At 37.0% G+C, this 17,935-nt stretch overlaps 1 long non-coding RNA gene across 1 annotated transcript; it reads left to right on the top strand.

Annotated features, from left to right (window-relative positions):
- The first annotated feature begins 7,002 nt into the window (after nt 1–7,002).
- On the top strand, nt 7,003–10,622 carry LOC140699689 (uncharacterized). Its single transcript, XR_012077935.1, has 3 exons — nt 7,003–7,101; nt 9,558–9,693; nt 10,440–10,622. It is a non-coding gene; the product is annotated as an uncharacterized lncRNA (long non-coding RNA).
- Nucleotides 10,623–17,935: the final 7,313 nt, after the last annotated feature.

The raw sequence follows: 17,935 nt of genomic DNA, 5'->3' as shown, positions 1-17,935 counted from the left end.
AATTATTTATACTGGTAAAGGATATTTGCTTGGTTGAAGTTGTGAGATTAGATTTTTATGTAAGTTAAAACATGAGATAGTAGTATTTTAATGGTCCATAAGTTGGTAATCATCTAATGAGAGTTGTCACTGGAAAACATTTTTAAAATTACCAAAGTTAAACTTGCATTTATTTTAAAGAGTCAGTCATTCTACACATTTAAAGATAATGGTCTTTCCATGCTTGCCCCTCCCCCCTAGTTTCCTTCCTTTCAGAGAGATCAACCACTTTTACTCTTTTAGCTGATTATTTTGGTATTTGCTCTCTATCTTGAAATAATCTAGTTATATCATAAAATCCTTTGTCATACTTATTTTGGTTAAGTGTGGGCTCAACATTCACAAAATTATGACCATGAAAATACTGTTCACAGATGATGTATGTAGTAAACTATGATGATTTTTTTTCCTTCCTGCAGGTTTTTCCTAGATTTGTGTCATTTTAAAATTTGGTTATCTCCATCCTTATCACTAATTCAGCCCCAGATTCTTAGTTGTCTAAATCTTTCCTGTACAAAGTCAGATCATCCGGCATTATAAACTTTCCCAAAGAAGTCTCTCCTGCTGTCCTCTTATAAGCTTAGCCTGGTGCACAGCTGACATTCTTAGATCTGCCTTCACCATCATCCAGGGGATTCCCTTTACCTGAGTCCTGTGTTGGAGCTCTTGTTTCCTTGAGTTCATCTCTTCTTTTTTGGTTTACTTATTTGTTTTGGTGTAGTTCATTTTCCAGTAATTTCCTGAGATAAAATTTTTTAAGATGTTGCTTATCTGATAATTTTGTCAAAGGATCCTTAATTTCTGATGTTTTTATTTTTCTCCTTTCCATCTGACAATTTTTAAACATAGTTTTCATCTCCTGAAAGTCCCCATCTGTTTATACATGTTGTCTTTCTTTTCTGGTAGATTCTTTAACATACTAATCATCATTATGATTATGTACAAGTTCTATACCTGGACCATTGCTAAGCCGGGTTTTGTTTTCTATTTTATCTCTCGGCATTGGGACCACTCGACTGTTTAACATTTGTCAAAATTTTATTTTATTTCTTAACTGCCTTTTTTTTTTTTAAACGACCATCGCATCCTGCCCTTTGGAATTCACAACACCTGGTTGCACTGCAACCTCAGCTCTCTGACGGGCACCCCCAAAAGCTTAGACTTCTATAGATTATCCAGCCTTTTCTCTTTGTTGGTATGGCAGTCCTGTTCTCATGTGGCTTTTTATGTCCCAAGTGGGAGCCAAGACCAAGCATATCTAGAGCCTTTGTTTTGCTCTCACATTTGATCATTTGATCGAAGGTTTGATTGGAGTAGAGGTCTAGCTTGGAAAACATTGCTAGAGTTTCCGTTGTTACTGGGTAGAAGTCTGGAACCATCCTGAATCGTGTTTGTTTAGATGTGATGTTTTCTCCATGGAAGATTGTGGAGGCTGTGTCCCTGGGGTCCCGCTGTTCCAGTTTTGGCATGGGCCTGTTTAAACCCCTGTGCTGGGCACTTGGTGGGCCTCTTCCATCTGGAAATCACGTCCTTTGGTTCTGGGAAATTTTCCCAAGTGACTTTGCTTTCCTTCCTCCCTGTTCACTTTCTGTCCTCTTTTTGAACTTTGGACCACCTGGACTGGTCTGCAAGGCATCTTTTCTCTCCGATTTTCTATGGTTTTGTCATTTTGCTCCACTTCCTGGGTGATTGCCGCAACTTTATTTCCAGTCCTTTATTTGAGTTTCTTGTTTTTGCTGTCAGTTTGTGTTCTCATGAGATCTTTTTCATTTTTGGATTCTCCTCTTTTTAATAGTATCTTGTTCTTATATCATAACTACACTGTTTTATCTCCCCTTAAAATACTAGTGAAAGTTTTTTTCTTGTTTAGGTTTTCTTTTTCCTGCATAGTTTTGTTTTTTCTGGACTTCCTTGTTTGTCTGTTTTAGTCTCAATCTTTGGAGGCTTCTCTGGATGTCTGGTGACCCTTAGATACTTGCTCACATTTAAGAACGTAGAACCAAAAGTCATGTTTAAAGCTCGCCATTATTAGAGAATACAATATTTGGTAATAGTGGCATAATTTTTAGAACTCCTGTCATTTAGAAACTTAATGAAGTTTCCTACTTTAGGAACTAAATCCTGGAACTAATTTTTTAAACCACATTAGGCCCAAGTCTGTGTTGGTGGTCTGAGAAGGAAAAAGATGAGCTTCTAAAGTTTTGGGAAAACTATATTTTAATTATGGAAACTCTTGAAGGAAATCAGGTAAGTGTTTTCCTATATTAACAATCCTATGTAGATACAGGTTTTTTATTTTCTTTTCTTCAAACATTCTGTAAAATTAAAAAAGACAGAAAGACCAGCCTGGATATAGCATAATATAATACAAGTGTACTTTGTTTCCTGGCATAGATACAATTTAAAATTGAATATAAGCTCAGGAAATTAAAGAATACTTTCAGTTGACTTTAATTATCATTCAGAAAATTTGTTGTATTCGATCTTCCTGACATTTACTTCTTAAGTGTTTGTTAATTTTTAGTTTCTTGCTGTTATGAGTAATCTCCAAAGAAATACACACTTAGGAAAATAATACTTAAAGTCAGAGGTAAATTGTTATTAATTAATAGTCCTTTGATTTTGTTTTTCCTTTGCTTTCTTTTTAGTTTTGTGGGGTTTTTTTGTTTGTTTGTTTGTTTTGTCTTTGCATACCTGATCCTGAGGATGGAAACTTGAAAAATCACTTTCAGTTGACTTTGAGTTCATTTTTTTAGCATCATGGAGTTTTTTAATTGAGAGGAATCTCTTAAGATTACCTAATGCAGTGCAGTGGTTCTCAAACTGTAACAGTCCTTAAAATCTCCCAGGTGGCTTAAGTATAAATTGCTGGGTCTGGTACCCCAAGTTTCTGATTCAGTAGGTCTGGGACGGGACCTGAGAACTTGAATATTTGACATGTTCCCCGGGGAAGCCCTGGTGTAGGGGTTCCCAGTATGTAAGCTGCAGGCCACTCTGGGGCCAGCCGTCTATGGAGTCGTTGTCAGGTGTCAGTGCAAATGCACACTGAGTGCTGTGTGGACCGGAATAAGAAATTACTCTCATGTGCTAAATATATATGCAGATGCTTGGATGAGGAGTAGAGAAAGCATTTCTAAAGTCATAGAGAATTTTACAGTTTTCCTTAATCCATAGATCTGTTAAGATCTCACTGTTCAGAAATTCTGATTTACCATTAGTTGGAAGGACGTAGAAATTGGCCTCTGGCATCTACAGCGCAGTCTAAGAGTAAGGAGCACTGAACTCTGAGTGGCTCTGCTTCTAAATGTGTGACCCTGAACGACTTGAGTGACTAAAGTGTTTCAGTATTTTTTCCTCCTTGTGGTGCAGTGGTATTTTCAGCCCTGCCTGTTTCCCGGGACCGTTGAGGATTGCATGATGTCCTTTATGCTCAGGCCATAATTGTGACGTGACTGTAACTGTGTTCTGGGTCATATTTATTAGTTTTGCCATGCTCTGTCTTACAGACCTGAATTTATACAGTTGGAAAACTGGGCATTCGGGCACTTTCCGTATATTTTTTATGCATAGTGGGGAGGTGGGGGGTGGGAAACAGATGGACTACTGTTACATAAATAGATGAAGAATTCTTTTGAGTTTTTAAAGGTGAATTTTCATTTTTTACGGCTTTTTGCTTTTGTTTTCAGATACATGTTATAAAGCCAGTTTTATCAAAGCTAAACAATCTGTTTGAATATGCAGTGTCAGAGGAAAATGGTAATACTTTCATTTTGATTTTTTCTAGCATTTCCAGTTTTCCCCCTTGATTTTATGACTAATCCCGTTCATTGTGGAGAATGTTGTATGAATATATGAATTTGCTGCCACTGAGAGCCAGCTGTTGACATTCCAGATACATACCTTGTGGGTTGATTGTAGTATTTTTTTCTCACTCAGCGGTGTATCCAAATGCATTTACCTATATCCTTACATAGTCCTTGAGAATTTAATATCAAGTGGCTGCAGAGTTTTCTATAATTTAGAGGTATGGTAATTTTATAAACGTTTGATTATGGAAAATTTCAGACATTTACAGAAGACGAGTTTGTATGATGAACCCTCATCACCCCAGCTTCCACAGTGAGTGGCTTGTGGCCAGCCTCTGCCTTATACGTAACCTGCCTCAAGTGATTTTGAGGCACATTCCTAGACATCACATCATTTCATTTGAAATTATTTCAGTATATAGCCTTAAGGGATAAGGACTCTTTGGTAATGTTTTAGTGATGGCATATTATTCATTTTTAATAAGAACTCTCTGGTATTTTATATTTTAACTGCTTTCCATTCTTATTCTCCATATCTCTGTTTCATTGTTCGAGTTGCTTTCTTGGGGTTTCAGTTATTGCTCTGTAGGTTGGACTTCTTAGGAAGAGAAAATTCCAAGGTATTGTTTTAAATTTGGTTTTAGGTCCTTAATCAGTACAGTATTATGTGAGCATTTTAGGAGAAATAAAATGAAGCCTGGAGAGCTTCCTAAAATTATTTTATGAAATTAGGTTTAGATCAGTGGAACAGCTAAATGCAGGCTGACGGTGTCTTGTATTCACATGAATGATAAAGTGCTTCATGATCGTGTTTACACATGAGATTAACCTAGGTAAGTGGGTTGTAGGGCCTGCTTTAGGTAATTACAGCTTTAATGATTTGAGCCCTGAGGGACTGAGCTTTACTAGCTGATTGCTGTACTTGTTTTCTGATACACTGGGGTTTTTCTTAGACTGTAAGAATCTACAGTCCCACCTGGGGCTAGAATTTAATTCAATCCTGTTGTGACTTCACTTATGCATTTACTATTAAAATGATTCTCTTATTACCATGTTTTGCCCTCAACTCTTGGCAAACCAAATCAAATAGCAGTGACAGATTTTGAAAAATTAACCATTGTCAAAGAACTGAACAGGCATCTTGCTATAAATTACACACACACACAAATGGATTGATTTATTTATAGAATGCGAGAGCTGGAAAAAACTGCTATATTTTCAAAAATAGAATTAAAGAATATTTCAAAAGAGTTAAAGTACCTCTAAAGTGCATATTGATTTCATTTTTTGTCCCTCACTCATTTATGTATTTGTTTAATAGATACTGACTTTAGTGTCCAGAGCATCCTAAGCACTGGGCTAAAGTGGTGAGACAGACGTGCTGTTCTGCACTTGATTTGTTTTCCATGAACCAATAGTTTTGATCATAAGTCCCATACAAGAGGCTGAAATGGACTGTCCAGGGAGCAAGGCCACGCCCTGGAGAGGGCAGGCAGGAAGGGCCTGCCTGAGGAATGATGTGGAAGTTGAGGAGGGGGCTCTGGGTGCAGGAGCCCTGAGACGGGACCACAGGAGCAGACCAGGGAGGCACAGGATACTGGTGTGGGGTTGGGGGTGTAAGGCTGGGACAATTGTCAAGGTCAGTTCCTGCCTTGTTCTGATTCTGTTATGGGTTTTGAGAAGCCACTCAAGGGTGTTCAGCAAAGGAGAGTGTCAGGTTTGTGTATGAGAAACAAATGGAAGTAAGGTGAGAGAAAAGTGGACTGAAACCATCCCAGATCTAAGGTTCCAGCCCCCATGTGTGAGGTAACATTTAATTCTTGTACCCTGTAGCTGCCATAGCATCTGCTTGCAGTCTTTCTAAATAAAACTATCTGAAAATGGAATACTGAAGTTATGTTGGTTCCTCAGTAATTAGACACTCTTGGATGTGATTAAAAAGAAACTCAAGTTTGTAGCGGTGTGGGGAAATTAACGTTTGTGTGTGTGATTGTTTATGAATATATCGTCCCTCTGGAGGGACACAGTGTGAGAAGCAAATGTCAGTGCTGCGTGTTTATTTCCACGGGGTGCTGGCTCTTCCACCCATCCTGGCATCTGTGTATTTATAAAAGAATGTTTGAAAGTGGAAACAAAGTCCTGACCAAAGAAGGCATTACCCATTTTTTGGAGCTGTGTGAAACAAGGGTTCTCCCATTTTCACCAGAATTTTCTAAGGTAATGACAGCCTTCCCTTTCCTGTGCTGCCTCTGTCAAAGGATGAAAGGCAAAGCCATACGTTGTAGCATATGAGATCTTCACAAATAAATACTAGGGCTCTAACGTTACAAGTAACATTTTACAGATTTGCGTACATCAAATCCTATTTCTCTAAACTCAGCTATCGTACTTGGAAAAGACTTCCTGTAATATAGTTTGTCGACAGGCTGCCGGCCTCATGACCAGTGTGAAAAAGCAGCTCTTTGGTGTCAGTGTTCTGAGCATAAGTCAACAGCATGAAAACTGGGCCAGAAAGTTGTCAGTGGTCCTGTTCCACAGTCCTGAGTCTCTGAAGTCTTGCTGCCTGTCCAGTGATGCTGCTCCTCCAGTTATCCACTGTATTGAGCATACGTGGCCTTTGAGCTGTGTTATTAGCGTCTATAATTCCATTTGTCAGAAAGCACCCAAAGCAAAGAGATTGTGACAATCACAGTTGTGCTTTCACGTTTTATATTATGGTGCCTGTGAGTCATTCGGTCACTGAGTTGGGGATAGTAATTGAGCTCTCCTTTGGAGGGAGCCTGAGTAAACTTCCCTCATCGTCCCACTGTGTGGACAGTGCTGGACTAGGCGTCGTTCCCTCCGTTCCCCACCTCTTGCTCTCCTGTGAGCTTGCTTTTGTCTAGTGATATTTTTGAGGATAGACTTCCACATTTTCCACCATGTGTCTCTCCTTTGGATTCCTTCCTTCCTTCTTAATGTGTATTGTCTTCTCATTGTTCTGTAGGTTTTTATCAGGTGGGGAAATTCAGTATTTTGTCATTCTGGTGGAATTTAGGTATCCTCCAAGGCTGTCGCAAGCTAACCTCCAGCAGAAGAGATGAGCTTTGCTTATAACGGCTCTTCTGTAGCCTGTGTAGGATGTGCGGGTGGGGCAGGCTGACTTTTCAAAATTACAGTTACAACTCAACACCAAATACTGTTTTCCCTTTTTTTTTTTTTAGTTTATCGTCAGACCATTGATGGACGCACTTTCAGAGAGCTCTCCGTATTGCAGGTAAACACTCATTGTTACCAAGCAGCTGTGCAGTGTGATACGTGCTTCATAGACAAAGTCGACATGAGTATGACAGGGACCAGGCTGTTTAATGCGCTTGGTGCATAAGTACACGTTGCCTCACAGACGTCCAGCTCTTTCCTGCCATGTCGTCCCTTTTGCGTTTGTTACTCCTTCTGCCTTTCTTTTAGTTATACCAGGTGTTCCTCTTTTTCTTTTCTCTCCTACTTGGAGCCCTTCCGTTCTGGGCTTCTGGAAAGGGCATCTCACAGAGCTTCCTTTCCCTCACTCCTGCCTGGTTTCCGCCCTCCTGAAAATCATAGTGGTTTTGGCTGACCAATGCTTGACACTTTATTTTCTCCTCCTTCTTTTGATTTCAACTCATAGAAAAGTTGTGAGAATAATATAAAGATGCTCATTTACCTTTTACTCACTTCCCTATCTGATAATGTTTTATCACATTTGTTTAATCATCACCTCTCTCCCTCTGTGTGTGTATGTGGTATGTGTGTACATCTGTTTCTTAGTTCTGTCCCCGAGCAGACGTACTCATCTGTATCTCAGTGTCTGTCCATTGTTCATCCATCCATGTTAAAAACCATCCATTAATGCACCCACTTCCAGAGCAGCACCAATGGCCCATTCTAACTTGCACATTTCCATATCTGATGGGGCGGCCATTCTACAGAACACAGCATTTATTTCCCACCTTCACCCTTTGTCAAGGTTGATAATGAGAAGAGCTGTTCTGTAGCTTGCTAGAGCTTGGAAGTTTACAGTCTGGGGATGAGTTTGCTGATCCCGTTGCCCGTAGCACAGTGAGTGAGAGGATAGTGGTCAGCGCCCCTTAGAAGTTGGGGGCCTGGTGTCTGTCGTGGTGCTGGGCACCTGGTAGACCCTGGTCCACGTGAACAGTGAAATGGAAGCTTGGCTGTTACCACATTCCTCGTGTCATGAGTGAGGTGTTAGGCCACCAGAAGGGAGGGCAAGTGAGACGTCTACTTACACTTTTTACTTTGTAGTTTTTTCAGTCAGCAATTTCCAGTGAATATCGTAAGCATATCCAGTGTTGTGCTAGGCACTTTGGGAAATATAAAATCCAGGTAATACCCTTCTAGGCGCTCCTAAGGATTTCCTAAAAATTGTTCTATAGTGATGATCTGAGGAAGCAGTCAGATTTTCATTAACTACATGGCTTCAAGGTCCTTAAGATACCACACATTAGCAGACAATGCATGATAAAGCACCACCCCTTTGTTGTCTCAAAATAGTATAATTTTAGCAATTAGATCCATGGTAGGGAAGAAATAGCCTATTAGAATGATCTAATATTATTGTTTGCAGATACCAGAGGCCAGTTACCCTTGGTATTTATCCTGTTTTTGGTTTTTGTTTCTGTTTTTTTCTTCTTTTTTTTTTTTTTAGCATCTACAGCAGAAGAATGGCTTCCAACAGTAAAAAAAAAAAAGTATCTTTTACCTTAACTTAAAATATATATATATATATATATATATATAGCTGCATGGTTATCAGAATCTCTACAATATAGAAGAATACTTATCTTACTAAAAGGAATGAAATTGAAATAATGTTGATTCTTTTTCCAACAGCCTTTTTAAGATACAATTCACAAACCACAAAATTTATTCTTTTAAATTGTGCAATTCAATGGTTTTTAGTATAATTACAAAGTTGTACACCAAATCACCAGTAATTCCAGAGTATTTTCATCATCTAGAGAAGGAAACTCTATGCCCATAAACAGTCACAACTCATTCTCCATGTCCCCAGCTGCTGTCAACTAATTTATTTTCTGTCTATATTCTAAATTTTTCATATAAAAAGATTTGTGTATTTGTATAGTCCAAACATTTCATATAAAAGGAATCATAATATGTGGCCCTTTGTTTTATGTCCATCTTCTTTCACATAGTATAATGTGTTTAAGATTCACCAGTGCTGTAACATGTCCATATTTCATTCCTTTTTGTAGCTGAATAATATTCCACTGCAGAGCTACTTCACATTCTATTTATCCACTCATCGGTTGGTAGATGTTTGAATTGTTTCTGCTTTTAACTATTATGAATAACTACTTTGAATGTTCACTGAACAAGTTTTTATATGAACATAATCTTTCACTTCTCTTAGTTATATACCTAGGAGTGGAATTGCTGGATCGTATCGTAACTCTGTGTTTAGTTTTTAGAGAAGCTGCCTGTTTTCCACAGTAGCTGCCCCGTTTCGCATTCCCACCGGCAGTAGATGAGTTTAGTTTCTCCACGTCCTTGTGAACAGTGGTTACTGTCTGTTCTTTGGATTAGAGCTGTCCTAGTGGCTGTGCAGTTACATCGTTATGGGTTTGATTTCCATTTCCCTGCATGATGTCTGATGGTGTTGAGCATCCTTTCATGTGCTTCTTGGCAACAGTGATTCCTTAAAACTTTTTCCTTTAGGTAGTTTCCTGTTAAAGTTTATTCAGAGGATGACAAGTAGACATTGGTGTGCTGTCCCCATTCTGCTTCTGTCTAAGGCTTTGGCAAATGTCCCAAGATGTAAAGCCCTGGGTATAGAAGGCCTTCTCGCCCTCAGGTAATTTACTCTGTATACACACACATATATAAAGCTATGGTAAAATATATAAAACTAATACATATATAGTGTATACTAATATATGCTAATTTAAACATATCAATATAAATGTATTTATATATTCATATAAATTTAATCTATTTAAACAATAATTTAAATATATTAAATACTAATTTAAATATATTGAATTTATATAAAAATATACTGTTGAATTATCACCTCTTAAAAATAAGGCCAGTAAGTTGTTTTTATTACCTTGGTATGTAGGAAACTAGAGATAAAATATCCAATATATATGAATTGTCAGGCTGGCCCTGAGCAGGCATTTGGGACCTTGGACTCCGGGAGGGCTCCCTCCAAGCCCCCCTCCTCCGCTTGGGGGACTCAATTCAAGCTACTCATAATAAAGTTATTTCAAAAAAAGCTACTGGTTGTATTGGAATTAAGTTTATAACATCATTTTTTCTTCTCTCAAACAAAAATAAATAAAATCAGAAATCTACAATTATAAATGTAACTGTTCCAAACAAGTACAAATCAATACAAATAAGTCTATGGGCTGATTTTTCCTGTGTATGTCTGTACAAAGACATTATTCAACTTGAAGATATAGGTAATGAATTTTAAATATTTTCAAGTCAGATACTGAAGGTGGGGGAGGGCAGAGGATACAGGAAAGAATGTGCATGAGAACATTTATGTCCAGTTCTAGTAACTTAATTACTCAATGCTCTGTTCATGTTAAGTCATGTGGCAAGTGGAATGATTTCTACCCAAGAAAGGAACGGGAACAGAAGGCATCATGGGGCATGACGGCATCAAGAAGAGCTGCTCACAGTCAGAAGAGGCACCAGATGACTAGGCTGGTAAACCAACTACATGTCACTGAGCTCGGAAAGCCAGGGAGCTCCCAGGGGAGCTGGAGATAGCGTGGCAACAATATACATACCAAACACAGCGGATGCTCATATAAAGTGCTAAAATGAGATTCAGTTGTCTTATTAAAATGCCAGAGCCATGACACATTACTTCTCGGTCTTTCCTTATAAATAAAAATTAAGTCTGGAAGCAGAAACAGTGACAGAGCCAGAAGATGGGTGACTAAGGGCTGACAGCTTATCTGTCTTTATCAAACTAATTACACTCTTTATTCTATTTTCCTTATTATAAATAGCCAATGTTTTTGAGATATTTATTATATGGAAACTATTGGGATAAGTTCTCTACATATATCATCTAATTTTCTAAGTCTTCTTTAAAAATGTTGCTTCTGAAAAAAAAAGTGTACAGGCTATTTGAATCTTCTGAAATGAATTACCTAAATTGGTCACTCAAAAGGGATCATTATTAGGGTACATTTATCAAGGTAGATATTAATTTAAAGTAATTGTATCCAAAATAACCTCCTATTTGACTCCTATTTAGTCAAATCAATGTATATTTATACCCATCTCATTCCATAAAGGGACATGAGGCAGTTTTCTACACCTTGTTGATATGGAATGCTGCCTTCATGCTAGATCCTTCCTAGAAATAGAATTTAAATTCCAGATCACAAGATTTCCTTCCTTGTGTCACAAAACATCTTATTTTAATGAAAAAAAAATTTGGAAAAGCAAAAAATAAAAGGCCTAATTTGTTCTGAATTTTGTCAGTTTTTAAAAGATCGCTCAGAGTTTGACAGCCTTGTCAACAGCCATTCAAGCTGATCTCATTTTACAAGAACAGTAACATGTAATGAGACTATTTCATGACCTAGTTTCATTTCCCCACCTTTACTGTAAGCCCCTCTGAGGCACACGCCATGCTTCTGTTACTCACAGGGCAGCAGGCCTGCATTTCTTGAAGTGAGTTCCTCCAACTACAGCACCTACCAGACACACTGGGAAAAGTGCCCTATGGTCAAGTGGGCTGGGAACTGCTGCCGCCCTTTGTCCAGAGGGCCCTGGAAATGCTTTCAAGCTTATCTTAGCCCAGCAGTTCTCATACTCATTTTGCCATGAAATCCCCCATTTCTAGGGCACCAAATTGTAACAGCCTATGGACAAACTTGAGAAATGTGGTGCTGGGTACATGTAACAGGTGCTAGTTGAGGGAACGGACCATTCAGAAAAGTTCTTATCCCAATACAAAGTATAAACCCTTGGGGCTTAGATCATCACCTTCTTAACCCTCTGAGGCGCTCAGAAATTGCTAAGATGTTCCTTCAATAAGCAATCATTGCTCGAGAAGACAGACATGCAGGAGGAAATAGCTCTCATCGGTGCTGCCTACTCGTCCTTTCCACATCCTTTCCCCAGTGGCTGTTAGTCCTCCTCCTTTAGCTCTGAGTCTTGAGAGTTAGAAATGTGAGCATTTTCATGACCTTATGTAACTATAGCAAGAAAGCATGTAGATATGGAAAGTAAATGAGGTAACGTTCCAAAGTGCAGCACCAACCAAAGTAAACATAAATCCCCTGTTAATGAGCTCACCATGACACTTGTTTAGAAAATCATTTGTGAATGAAATCCTGCTTTGCAAGGCTGAATTGATTAAGTGTTAAATATTTTCCAGATACCCCAGAAATGTCCAGCACTACGTCTGAAGCAGGGGTTGGGGAACAGAGAGAGAGGGAGAGAGAGAGGAATTTCATAAGCAACTCAAGATAACTGGCAAAATTTTGAGATATGATAAATATTATACATGAATGGTTTGGGTTTTGTATTGCTGTAAGAAATCATACTTAAATGCATAGTAACATAGCATTACATAAACATAATGTAGTTTTAATTGTTATTTTTTAAAAAACAAGGCAGTCATTCTAGGGCTCAATGAGCACTCATATTAGAGGCTCTAAGGTGGAGCATCTTGATGACAAGTCTTCACCCTCCCTGGACAGCTATGGCTGCATCCTTGGGTACCCACAGCACCTAGCAAATACCTATACTGCATCAGGCCTATAATAAATGCTGAGTGTTTACAAAGTACAAGCAGACTATATAATGTTACTATTTTGATTTAAATCCATATAAAAACATCTCTAACTGGAATATAACAACTCTGTAAATTTGAGTATAGATCAATATCTTTGAATAAATACTTCAGCACTGATACTGACTCTCTTAAAATATTTTATCATTTTTTTTTTGTTTCTGGGCAGCAGTAACCAAGCCTCTTCTTATCAAGTGAGACATGAAATGAAAATCTCACATAAACTTACTCACTTCCTTTCTGTACTTAAATAGTTAGAAAGAGGATTAAATAGGTAGGTGAGGTGTCTCAACTCCATAACAAGAAGTCTCATGTTAAGAACATTAATGGGATGAGTAAAAAAAATGAAGGAAATTAGGAGGTACAAACTGCCAGTTATAAAATAAGTAAGTCACAGGGATGTAAGGCACAGCATAGGGAATATAGTCAGTAACACTGTAATAACTTTGTACGGTCTGTCATATGTGAAAAAACTGAATCACTAAGTTGTGCACCTGAAACTAATAAAATAGTGTAAGTCAACTGTACTTCATCAAAAGGGGGGAGGGGATGAAACAGATTTTTTTCACACATAAAAAAATCATAAATAATTTGCTTTTATATATTACTTTGAATTTACAAATTCAAAGAATTTCAAACTCTCTTCAAAATGGTTTGATATAACGCTTCTCAACTAACAATAAAGCATTACACATGCATGTGTTTTTTGATCAAATATGTGAAAGAAAATATTTTCTTCCCAGGCAAGTTCACAAGCCACAAGATCCTGGGCAGGTGCACCAAGGGCGGGGTGGGGGGATTATTTATCTTTTAACAACGATGTGACAGAAGTCTGTCCTTTCACTGAAAAAACATAAATAACAATCATGAGTTTCTTTAAGACTGTACATTACCTCTCATGTCTTTCTTTAGTTTTCTGAGGTCCTTTGGAAAATCTTCAAACTTCATCTGTGAGGTCTGAAGGCGGTCCTGGGGTTCAGGCAGTGGAAACACACACTGTTCCTTTCCAGCGTCCTAATCAGCGAGAAGCACAGGATGTTCAAATAATTGAGAAGAATACAACGGCAGCAGTGACAAAACAATGACACACACTGTCAAATCGCTCACCAGTGAAGAACAACACGACTGTATGTAAAACCGTCTGACCTCATTAAAATTGTGCAAATAATAGGAAACAATATACGACAAAAGGCTTCTGCTATTTTCCTAGGCAGAAAGGCCAAAGTAAGTAGAAATAGATTTTGCAAATTATTACATATACAGTGTCAAATAAAATTAATTCCAGTAAATCCACATATTTAGATGAGAATATTTAGAATGAAAGGTGAAATTCTGTGTTTCACATTACTTTAGCTTAATAGCACAGAAGACCTTGTGTTCCCCTCTGTTCCAACCTAATCTCCAAGTGGAAGCACAGCTGTTTCAGGCTGGAGTCTCAACTGTGTACACTTTCCTGTTTTCACCCTCCTCGATCAGAAATTAGCTCATTATTTTTTATGTTTTATTATTAAAAGCATAACTACCATCTAAACTGAAAAGGCAAACTCTCTCCAGCATTTCTGCACAGCTGGACCAACAGGTACCACTCCAACAGTGAGTCTGACTGAGGCTTGTTAGTATGTACATGAAGAAAATTTAAAAGTTAAGTATTATTTCAAGTAAGCTGGAGCTTTTAAAAAATGCATATACAAAAATGGGCAAAAGACCTAAACAAGCAATTCTCCAAGGAAGAAATACAAATGATCAATAGGCACATGGAAAAATGCTCAATATCACTAATTATCAGAGAAATGCAAATCAAAACTACAATGAGGTAACACCTCACACCAGTCAGAATGGCCATCATTCAAAAATCAACAAATGACAAATGCTGGAGAGGCTGTGGAGAAAGGGCAACCCTCCTACACTCATGGTGGGAATGCAGTTTGGTACAGCCACTGTGAAAAACAGTATGGAAATTCCTCAAAAGACTCAGAATAGACTTGCCATATGACCCAGGAATCCCACTCCTGGGCATGTATCCAGAAGGAACCCTACTTCAAGATGACACCTGCACCCCAATGTTCATAGCAGCACTATTTACAATAGCCAAGACATGGAGACAGCCTAAATGTCCATCAGTGGATGACTGGATAAAGAAGATGTGGTATATTTATATAATGGAATACTACTCAGCCATAAAAACAAACAACATAACACCATTTGCAGCAATGTGGATACTCCTGGAGAATGTCATTCTAAGTGAAGAAGCCAGAAAGAGAAAGAAAAATACCATACGAGATTGCTTATATGTAGAATCTAAAACAAACAAACAAACAAAGAATCAAACAAACAAAGCATAAATACAAAACAGAAATAGACTCATAGACATAGAATACAAACTTGTGGTTGCCAACGGGGCAGAGGGTGGGAATGGATAGACGGGATTTCAAAATTGTAGACTAGACAAACATGATTATACTGTATATCACAGGGGAATATCTGCAAGATCTTATGGTAGCTCACAGAGAAAAAAAAGTGACCATGAATATATATATGTTCATGTATAATTGAAAAACTGGATTCTACACTGGAATTTGATGCAATGTAAATTGATTATAAATCAATAAAAATGTTAGAAAAAAAGCAAATACATATTATAAATCACATTAGCAATTGAGATGTAGAAATTAACATACAGGCAGCTATAAATAATGCAAAATGTGTGTAGTTCTAAAGAAAAAATGTAAAATTGTTTCATATCAAAGAAGATGTTCATCTTATTTCTGGCACATTTAGAGACATTAATTTTTATTCTTTTTCATTGCTCAAAATCTGGATGTGAAACCTAATACATATTTTTAAAATGCACTCTGTAATACAAGCTTTGTTTTCTACAATATTCAGCCAGGACCTTTTCCCCCCATTGATAAAAAGAGCAACATCGCTTTATAACCATCTTTGACATGACATGATAATATATCTATTAGATTACCCATATAGTAATAGATTCTATACTACTAACATATCTGTATACAGTATATGTACAGCTATGATAATAAAAGTGATACATTTTTAAGAAACAGGATTGTTTGTTAAATGATTTAAGCAACTTGACTTTGTCTTTCCTAACTTGTAAATCAGTGAACTGATTAGCAATACCTGAATCAATTAACAAAACATGTAGTAAATGCCTGCTAATAGGCATGCTGAGCAAAAATTAATTCTGAGTGATTGGAGTAACAGCTCCATCCACGTGGGTATACAAATAGTGCTAACTATATACATATATAACTATATAACTATAGTTACATGTGTTTTACAGAGAATGAATGAAATCAGGAAGATTTTGCATAGCTCTTGTGAAATTATAAAAAATCTTGTTTCTTGCTTCATTACTTTTTAATCAGATTATTTCTGAATTATTTAAAATAATGAAATTTAGCTTATCAGAGGATTGAATAAGATATATTTACCAATACAAAAAAATCCCTTATTCATATACAGTTATGATTCTCACACTCTATTTCAGATCCATTTTTATGAGTAACATTTACAAAAACTACTTGTTTCAATCCAAAAATCAGTTGTTAAAAACTATTCAAAAGCTAGCATATGTTTAGAAGAAAGTTTTTTTTTTTTTGAAGAAATGTGATTTATCAGGTTGACAAAGTGGAAGTTCCTATGAAAATCTGTATCATGCAAATAAACAGCATTTGAAGAAATATAACCATAAAAAATCACAAAAAGTTACAAGCTGTTGGTGTTCTAAGCAAGGATGTCTTCCCCAATTTTGGGAAAGCACAGTGTGTGGCATTTCATAGAAGCCTGATGAAACCAAGTTAGGTAAAACACAATGTACAAAACACATTTATCCTCACATTTGTGACATGTGTGCACAGAAGATACTGCATTTTCCGAATGGAACGCACCCACGCATAGCCTGGATGCAATCTACAGACTCCTATGATGTGCTCACCACTCAGGTTTGTCCAGAGACTTGGCATTTTACATGTCTTTCACAGACCGACCATTCTTTCCATTTTTTCCAGTTCATCTCATTGTGCTCTGTGGAAAAACAAAAGCCAAGTGGTTGTTAGATAATCATGATCTTAAATACAGGAAAACTCTATAAATTTTGATATTTTTAGTATCTGTTTGAGGTAAAGCTTGACTTAATTCATGATGCACTTAAAAGTGTTTAAATATGTTTAATGCAAACCAGATCACCTCCAAATCTTCCAAATGTTATTGGCTATTAGTGATGTGCCCAAATAAAAAAAAATTGTTATTTATTCCAGAATGCTTTAAAACACTACAGTTTTGCTCCCTTGTTTATAATGCTCTCTAGAATGCAAGATTTTCATTTTCAAGTGGTATTTCTCATTCAGAAAGGAATCAAGTTAATTTTGAAAGTAATTTGATCCTAAAGGTGTTATAACATTTTTAAAGAAAAAAATACTTATTTAACTATTGCAATCATCGTTTCTGACTTTGTTTTGGAAAAAGAAAAGTACAATTTAATTATTAAGTCATGGAGCAAAAATAAAAGATTTTGATTCTTTCAAATATTTTTTCGACACAAAACTGGCTCTAGGCTTCTAGTCTTTCTAACTTTCCTCTTTCACCCTTTAAAACCTAAGCTAAAAATCGGTTGCTCTAAGTTTGGTTCTTTATAGAAGAGGATCCTCTGCATTTTAACATAAGCCAGAATATTTTATAGATTTCAAAAAACACAAAATTTATTCTTAACAGAGAATTTAGATGATTTTTATTTTCAATCTTATCTCTGTAATTCACAAAGATGTTTCAAAACAGTCAAAATCCTACATTTTCTAAGTGCATTAAGAAGTCTGAGTCGATCACCGTCTCTTGGGTTTGAGTCTAGTCCTCAGAAACTAAAATCCATTCAACATTTTTTGTTGCTTAAAGATAAAGGCAGTTCAGCCATAAACTGCTGTAAATGATAGAACCTGAGAGATTTCTAACAAAGCTATTTTGTGTTTTGTATTTGCTGATTGATTTGAAATGCAGGCTTTTCTGTTAATGGGATTACCTAGCAAAGACTAGCTCCTCAAAGGAAGCTTCTTTCAGCAGGGAAAGAAAATTTGATGACAGATCAACATTATCTTCTGAGGGTTTCATCCATTTGGCTTTTGGAATGTAATGCAACAAAAGAGACAGAGAGGTAAAGGAGATGGTTTGGCTGCAGCATAACCTCCACTAAAAAGCCTGCCTTGCCCACCTTGATCCTCATTATAACAAGTCTCTGTCCACAATAACACAGAAC

Source organism: Vicugna pacos, chromosome 11 (genome assembly GCF_048564905.1).
Source record: "Vicugna pacos chromosome 11, VicPac4, whole genome shotgun sequence".
Lineage (NCBI taxonomy): Eukaryota > Metazoa > Chordata > Mammalia > Artiodactyla > Camelidae > Vicugna > Vicugna pacos.
The sequence above is the reverse complement of the archived record's forward strand: the minus strand, read 5'-3'. Positions and strand labels throughout refer to the sequence as shown.